We start from the raw sequence: 8,334 nt of genomic DNA, 5'->3' as shown, positions 1-8,334 counted from the left end.
TCAGGAAGAGAGAGATGAACTCCTAAAGAAATTGAATAAAGAAATTGAACAGCAGCATTCAGCATAAGCCAGCAGTGTGCCCAGGTAGCCAAGAAGGTCAACAGCATCCTGGCCTGTATCAGGAACAGTGTGGCCAGCAGGACCACGGCAGTCATCCTCCCCCCTGTGCTGAGCACTGGCGAGGCTGCACCTCCAGTGCTGGGTTCAGTTTTGGGCCCCTCACTACAGGAGGGACATGGAGGTGCTGGAGCGTGTCCAGAGAAGGGAACGGAGCTGGGGAAGGGTCTGGAGCACAAGTGTGCTGAGTTCCCTTGTGGCTGAGGGAACTGGGGTTGTTGAGCCTGGAGAAAAGGAGGCTAAGGGGACACCTTGCATTCTACAACTACTTGAAAGGATGGTGGAGAGAGGTGGGGGTGGGTCTGTTCAACCAAGGCCCAAGGGACAGGCCAAGAGGAAATGGGCTCCAGTTGTGGCCAGGGCAGTTGAGATGGGATGTGAGGAAGAATTTCTTTGCTGAAAGGGTTCTGAGGCATTGGAAGGGGTTGCCCAGGGCAGTGGTGGAGTCCCCATCCCTGGAGGGATTGAAGAGTCCTGTAGACACAGTGCTGAGGGACATGGGTTAGTCATAGGGGACTGGTCAGTGTTGGGTTCATGGTTGGACTCGATGATCTTCAAGGGCTTTTCCAATCTAAGCAATGCTGTGATTCTGCACAGGAATGGCTGGTCCCACTTCCTGTTTAATTGCATCTAATTCCCCAGACTTACATCTGTGAAGAGGTGTTTACTCCACAAGCAGCTGCCCGCAGCCTGTCTGACCACTGAAGGAAGAATAAAAAGGTCCTCTTTCTACTGTACCATCCTCTGATCAGCAGACAGGTTAATTGCCTGCTTTTTCTTCAACTACGCACCTAAGATCTAATGGTTTTTCTGCTTCGTAACTATGGCCTGAGATCAAAGCTTATCAGCAAATTTCCTGGGCCAAATCCCTTACTGCACCCTGAGGACCACGTTATCACAAAACCTAGTGGAGCTGGGAAACGGGTTTGGCCCTGGTAAGCCTGTAGTCGCTTGTTTTGATTTTGCTCTCTCTCTCTCTCAGGTCCTAATGTCCTAGGAGTGCTGAAACAGTGCCTGGGGAACAAAGGAAGCAGGGGACAAAACCCAGCATTAGCACCAGCTCCTGATGTCTTTGGTAGCTGAATCTGGCTGAAAGCTCTGGGACAGTGAATGCTCACCCAGACTGAGATTTTGCCTCCAGAATGACCTTGCTGGAGGAGCTGAAAGGTGGAAGAGGGAAACACTGGAGAACACATGATGACACGTCACCAGGAGCTGTGGACTAAAAGCTCTGATGCTAAATCAATCCAGAGAAGAAAAGCTGAAGGATTACACTTGAATGTAAGCACTTAAGAGCCAAGCGTTGCTGCCAGGTTTACTGGAAGAAAGCAGAGAAGCAGAGGCACTGTCGCGGAGATTAGACACCAGTTGAATTTAAAACTGCTCTTACCTGGAAGGAATTAATCCTTATTCATCCTGGAGATCTGAGACTAGTGCTAAGCTACCACCATAGGTAAGTTTTATTAAATCAGCTAGTGGATGAGAAGATAAGAAAACAGACATTATTATAGCTAACAAAACAGTCCTTAATTATAGTGATCTTTCATATTTAACTGTATCAGAAGATACCAGGTGAGACTGCTATATGCAAATGGAATAAGATACACTACACACACAGCAAGTAAGCACAGGGGACTTGGTTCACTGCAGTAACATGCCAAGCACACAAAAAAAGACAGGGAGCAATTATCATTCTCATTTTGCAAATGGGACAAAGATTAGCTCAATTCCTATAGGGTGGGACAGCAGCTACTCAAAAGTCATGTTGAAAACCCAAGACAAAGCTAAGAAACCAGCCCATATCATCCTTATGCCAGTCAAAGGCCTTTATCAACCTTTCCAGTCTGCAGGAAACCACACACCCTTAACAGCCATGGATGACAGCAAAGAAGATGGACCCTTTTCTAGAAAACCATGGTCACAGCCTCATGAAACTTACCTGCAAGCAGTGACTGTATCAGCTCACAACTGGTATATAAACAAAGATGTTACAAGCAAGATCCAACACTTAGCACAATAATCCTCCTTCTCCTTCCCTCTTCCTTTTTTATGAGTGCAAAGATGTATAGCTGCAGAGTAGAAAGACAAATCCAACCCCCCTGCCTCTAAAAGCCTCTAGAAAACAGAGATAAACCTATAGGCTCCCAAAGGAAAAAAAAAAATGTCTGTTCTTGTTGGAAACTTGTTTAAGATCACCAGCATCCAACCATTTTCTGCACTCCCTGCAAGTCAGAAAGCCCCACTGTTGCGCTCAGTACTGGAAGAGCTCTCTTCTGCACTGACTCTTGTCTTTATCGGCTCCTGAAGCAAACCATGTGGAAGAAGAGTGGAAGTGCATTTCTTTCCAGTTGGATATTTAAGGCATGGTACATTCTTCAAGAATAGACCGTATAGAACACCTCAGTCCTTGCCAGTTACCACCAAATCAGCTTTAACAGCAAGCAATGGCAATGTAAAATTAAAGAATGTTTTCACTCCAGTCCCACTATTAACACTACAGCTACCTTGTTTGGAAAAAGTTGTGGAGAAAAGAAAATGGCACTAATTTCTAACCATACATTTGAAACAAATCCACAAGATACGCTCTGTTCACCCAGATAAGAAAGTCTCAGGACCCAGACCCCCGGATGGAAAACATCCCTCATGCTAAATGTTCACAACAGGGATTGTTTTCAGAGAACATTCCCCATTTAACATACCTTGGGCAAAGGCACTTCCCATCCAAAGGACAAACACAGTTAACAGCTGTCTGGCACTTGGCTAACGATGAACAAACGTTCAGCACGTTAGATAACTGTGTATTCCTCACTGCTTGGTAGAATAAGGTGCACATGTTCCTTACACTGAAAGAGAAACCCCTGTTTTCATGAGCATGAAGAGCCACCCAGCGTAAATACATACTGATCAGAGGAGTATGTGTCAGCACCATCACTAGATGTTAAAGAAAACCAAACTCTCAGAACTAACGAGGAATTAATAGAGTTTGAGGTGCAAGAGCGAGCCCTTCACTTTGGTTTGTAGGAATAAGACATCAGCTATTTGAAGTGGCAATGGTGGGCTGTGGAGGTAACCCAGCAGAGCACGTCCTGAGAAGAGAACAAAACCAAATTCCTTCAGCAGAGCCACATTTGATTTCATAACTGATATAAGTAGATCCCATTGCATTTACAGCATGGAGTGTGTGGCTTTTCCTGATTGCCCAGACAGGATAAACATAGCAGGATTAAAGATGGTAGGATTACATTTAACAGAACAATAAAAGCTTGGAAAAGCAAAAGACATCAGACAGATGATTTCTGGATGCATTGGACAGTGCCTCTGGTAAAGACAGCATTGCTGAATTTGGAAAGTGACATTCCAAGAAGAGGATGTCTCAGACTCATGAGCAAGACACCAAAATTGCTTCTTACAGCATTGGTTTGAGTGAGAGACAGCACACAGCTGCTGCAGGAACACAGAGCATTGAGTGGGACCTGCAGTGTCCCTCTGCTCTCCTCACAGCGAGGGAGAAGGACGTTATTTTGCTCTTTGTCACAGCACAGCTTTCCCCTCCTGTCTGTCTGACGTTATGTCAACCTCTTGGGCAAGGAGCTGGCAGGTAAACCCCACCTAGCTTCTCATCTGCAGCACAAACCCTTAGACTACCAGCATTCGCTTTTGCAATCTTGGCAGGGTGGTGAGCCAAAACCAGGCATCACCTCAAGTCCTTTTGCTCCCTACCATAGTTAATAATTGAGCTCTGGATGAAAAAAAGACTTCCCAGATCCCTGGCTCAGTCACTGTACACGAGCAGACTGCTATTTAGGTCACAGTAATGTTTTCCACACTTCCTTGGAGACTGGAGATTATAAATTCAACTCTAGCCTTTGAAACATTTTACCCACAGCAACATGAAATCCTCAGAGAACGAGTGTACAGGTCCTTGCAAAGTGAGCAGAGAAGCTGCATTTCCACCACGGTGGAACTTGCACAACTGCAACGCTCCTTACCTTGGTCCACACATCCACGTGTAAAGCACAGCGGGCAAAGCTCAAGGTGCACACACAAGGCTGTTGAAGAAAGGGGACCCTTCAAGGCATAGCACAGGACCTTCCCAGCAAACAGAGGGTATCTGTGCTTGGGAAATGCTGAACACCTCCTCCCACTGCCACTGGGGCAGAGGGCAGATGTTATCAACTGGTCCTAACACCAGGCCTGCCATGAAAGCAAAGGCAACGTTACATTTGAGGGTGAAGGTCTGCAAGCCCTGCTTTCTCACGGGCCCTCACACATCCCACCTTTCCACAACAGCTACATCATAGTTCTGTTTTCAGCCGATTTATCCTTCACTGAGACCTCCAGTAAGGAGTTATTCCTATCTTTCTTCTACTGAGAGGGAGCAAAGAAAGCAAGAGATTCACAGAAACACACAGAAGGTCCATGAGGAAGCGTATGGACCTTTCTAGGTCCAGGATAAGACTTCTCACCATTAGGCCAGCTCTCCCATTGACTTCACCAGGTGGGAATGAAGCCAGCACTGAGTGCCCTGGAAATCCAATCACGAGTGCTTCCTTCATTTAGATGTTTTCCTAGTGTTTACATCTCTGATGAAGACATACTCGCTGCAGCCAAAAAACCCCCCACCAGCACTCTTTGAAGGAGAAATGAAATGCTTCATTAATTCAAAAATTGTTGAGATTGCAAATCAGGAACAGAACATACAGGTCTAGAGGCGAGATTACTAATAATTCATGAGCAAAGTGCTATGTTTATGCAACACCAAGGACGAGATTTTAATTGCTTATTACTCTAATTGATTTCATTCAGTTGTTATGGCAACTTTTGCCTTTTAGTTTATGTGCTAGACTAGACTCTGACAGGCTTAAGCCATGAAGTGAGGCTGTGTGACATCACAGTTACAACACGTATCATAAGATAAACACTACTGATCATCTACTCATATGATACGTAGTAGATGGAGACCATAGTTAGGGATAACACCTTCTAGTCTAACACTTTATTATTATACACTGATAAACTCTGCAGCTTCTCTCAGCTGTCCCAGTTGATGACTTCCATGCTTATCTCCACCACTAACTATTCTCAATTTTTACTATTTGGCTCTCTGCTTGAGCAAAAAACAGTGGCCATTTTGTGAAGAAGCTAGTCAGGAATGGCAGTTTTGCCAGCACCTATGTTAGACATTATTTTTTCTACATTCTGACTCTTTTCCAGAAAAGCATTTACACAACAGGAATTCAGAGCAAGAACTGTTGCAAAAAAAAAAACCTGACAGTCAAGACCTGAAGTCAAAATCCTGCCTTTTGCTATTGAGAAGGTATGCAGTTCAGCTGAACCACAGAGGCTTTGCTCAACTATACTTACATCCACTCCTATTTTATCTCTCCTGCTCACTCTCTCCTCAACAACGGTGGAACTGTTGCTCATGTGTAAATATATCCACTAACTTGTGCACAGCAAACGGATCTTGCTCTCCGAGCACGTATGCTAGCGAGGCACATTTTGCTGGTCCATGGAGCACATCCTTAAAGTCCCTTGAGAGTCATCTGTCTCACGTGCACCAAGTTTTGAGGGAACTGTAAAACAGCAGCTGCAAGTTAGAGGTTTGGAAACGTTTTCCCTTGCTAAAAGCCCTGTGCAATGTACACTGAACTGGAAACTGCAGAAGCTGGTTTTTGGTCTTGCCCCAGTATCCACTGATTGACATTTCACTGAGCTTCAAAGCCCTGATAGCTAACTGGGATCACAGGAATAAAGCATCCACCTATGAGTCCAGCCCCTTCACAAGCAAGCAAAGAAATAGTACGAGATTATGAAGCAGCACTGTCTTCTACATCAACTGATTCCTTCACAGTATAGTTCAGTCTTTCGTGCTACAAGTCAAGCACAGAGCTTGCTCTAAGCACCCACTGACAAAAATGTACTATTTATTCCAGCAGAAAAAAAAACAGGGAGTTGTTAAAGACCAGGGTCTGAACACACCGATTCATGCTGAGAGATTTTATTGCTCCGTGTCACTTGTTATGAAACCAAGTGGTGCAGAACTCAAGTTTCCTGTTTAAAAGGCCGTTATCATTATTTAATTACGGGATGACCATTCACTAGAACAGAAGTGGTTCTAGTGAACCACTCATCCCTTGCAGGCCAGTTCAGCCACAGGAGAGCACCTAAGCAGTAAAATGACATCTCAAGATCCTCTTAGAAACCAGGGCTTGTCTACACCAACGTGAAGCTTCAGCTCTACCCTATATATTAGGCAACACACTATCCCACATCAGCACAGGGAGTAACATCCCAGAGCTCGTACAGAAACCGTACAGCTCGGAGCTGTCTCAGTGGACATTCCCTTTCAGCCCCCTTGGCTCCCACCCAAACCAGCCTTACTGACAAGGCAGTTATAAAAATGAGCACATATTTAAACTCTCGAGGTTGCCAGCGTTCAAAGTTTCACCTCGTGGTACAAGAAAGCCCAAAACAGAGTTTAAAAACCACGTGCAGCTCTGCTATTAAAAACAAGCCAACCACCAAAAGCCCCATTCTTTGAACAAAGCCAGGCAAAACCTCCTTTGAGGGAGATACAACCACCTAACCTGGCAAAAATCAAAGTTGAGCCTAAATTATCAAACCACAGAAGTAAACCTTGACAAGGTTCTTGCAAGAAAATTTCTTTTCATGCTGGGACAAACTTGAAAGGGGCTGAATTAGCACACCTCAAGCTTGATTAAACAGACTAATCTCACAAGCTGTTAATAAACCCAAGGACATTGCCCATGGCTCCCCAGCTTCCTAACAGCCCACCTACACGGCGTACACATTATCTGCCGACTCCTGAGCGAGGTGGTTGCTGCACTGAAGCAACCTGAGTGGGCACCTTTGAAGTAGAAGTGGAACATCTTTGCTGTAGTAGCTTTCATGTTCAAAGTGGTCACAGACAGCAAGGAAGCCATCAGCTCTTAAAACACAATCCTAGAATTGCCTGGATTGCAAAAGACCTTTAGATCATGGAGTCTAACCATGAACCCAACACTGACAAGTCCCCTGTGACTAACCCATGTCCCTCAGCACTATGTCTACACGACTCTTCAATCCTTTCTGGGATGGGGACTCCACCACTGCCCTGGGCAACCCCTTCCAATGCCTCAGAACCCTTTCAGCAAAGAAATTCTTCTCAACTGCCCTTGGTGCAACTGGAGCCCATTTCCTCTTGTCCTGTCCCTTGGTTGAACAGACCCACCCCCACCTCTCTCCACTCTCCTTTCAGGGACTTGGACAGAGCCAGAAGGTCTCTCCTCAGCCTCCTTTTCTCCAGGCTCAACAACCCCAGATCTCTCAGCAGCTCCTCATTTGAAACATTACAGCACATGTTTCAAAGACAAACAGTCGCATTATACAGTTGACTTTCAGTGATATATGTGAGTTATCAGACAGAAGTGAATTTCATACAGAACTCTAGAACATCAAGTGTCCATCACTCATCTGTTTTATGTGGGAAGTGAGAAGCCTTGAAGTGTGTTCCTGTATTTTAAAAAAAGGTAGCTACAAAGGTAAAGAAAAACCTGAGGATTATTTGAACACCAGTAGTGGCCCTATTCTTCCCACACCTGCTCCCCACCAGTGAGCACTCCTTGTCAGCCTCCCAGCACCCTATTCATTCCCAGCCCACACACACTGCCCCAGTGCTGCAACATCTCAGGCAGCATTTCCATCTGCACCAGCAGCCACAGCTGGAAGGAAGACAGGTTGGGCTGGCAGAGGGAGCACCTTTGTGCCCCTTCTCACTCAATCCCTTGCACAAGAAAAAGGACAAAAGTGGGAAGATGTGTATCAAGCTACAGGGTGGAACAGGTTCATCACGACGCTTATAGCCATCTGACCAGGGAGCTGAGCACAGGTCCTGGCTCCATCTTTCAGTCTTTCTAGGGCTGGAAACATCTTTCCATAGAGATCCACTTACAGCCCTTGAATCCTCAATTTTTGTAACACAGGCACCATTTGGAAATACTTTGGCAAGGTGGGCAGGATGAGACAAAAAGGGAACAAGCTGAATTTTTTTAGTTAGTGTAGGCGTTTTGGATCAACAAAACACAGACATATCCTGAGACCAGGTTTCATTCAGAAGACTGGGAACATCAGCCATCACAAATGCAGCAAAACTCGGAGGGTTTTGCCTCTAACAAACCCTAATTTCACCACCAGTGGGAGCTCCCATTTGCCAGA

Source organism: Antrostomus carolinensis, unplaced genomic scaffold, assembly GCF_000700745.2.
Source record: "Antrostomus carolinensis isolate BGI_N321 unplaced genomic scaffold, ASM70074v2 scaffold15811, whole genome shotgun sequence".
NCBI classification, from domain to species: Eukaryota; Metazoa; Chordata; class Aves; order Caprimulgiformes; family Caprimulgidae; genus Antrostomus; species Antrostomus carolinensis.
The sequence above is the reverse complement of the archived record's forward strand: the minus strand, read 5'-3'. Positions refer to the sequence as shown.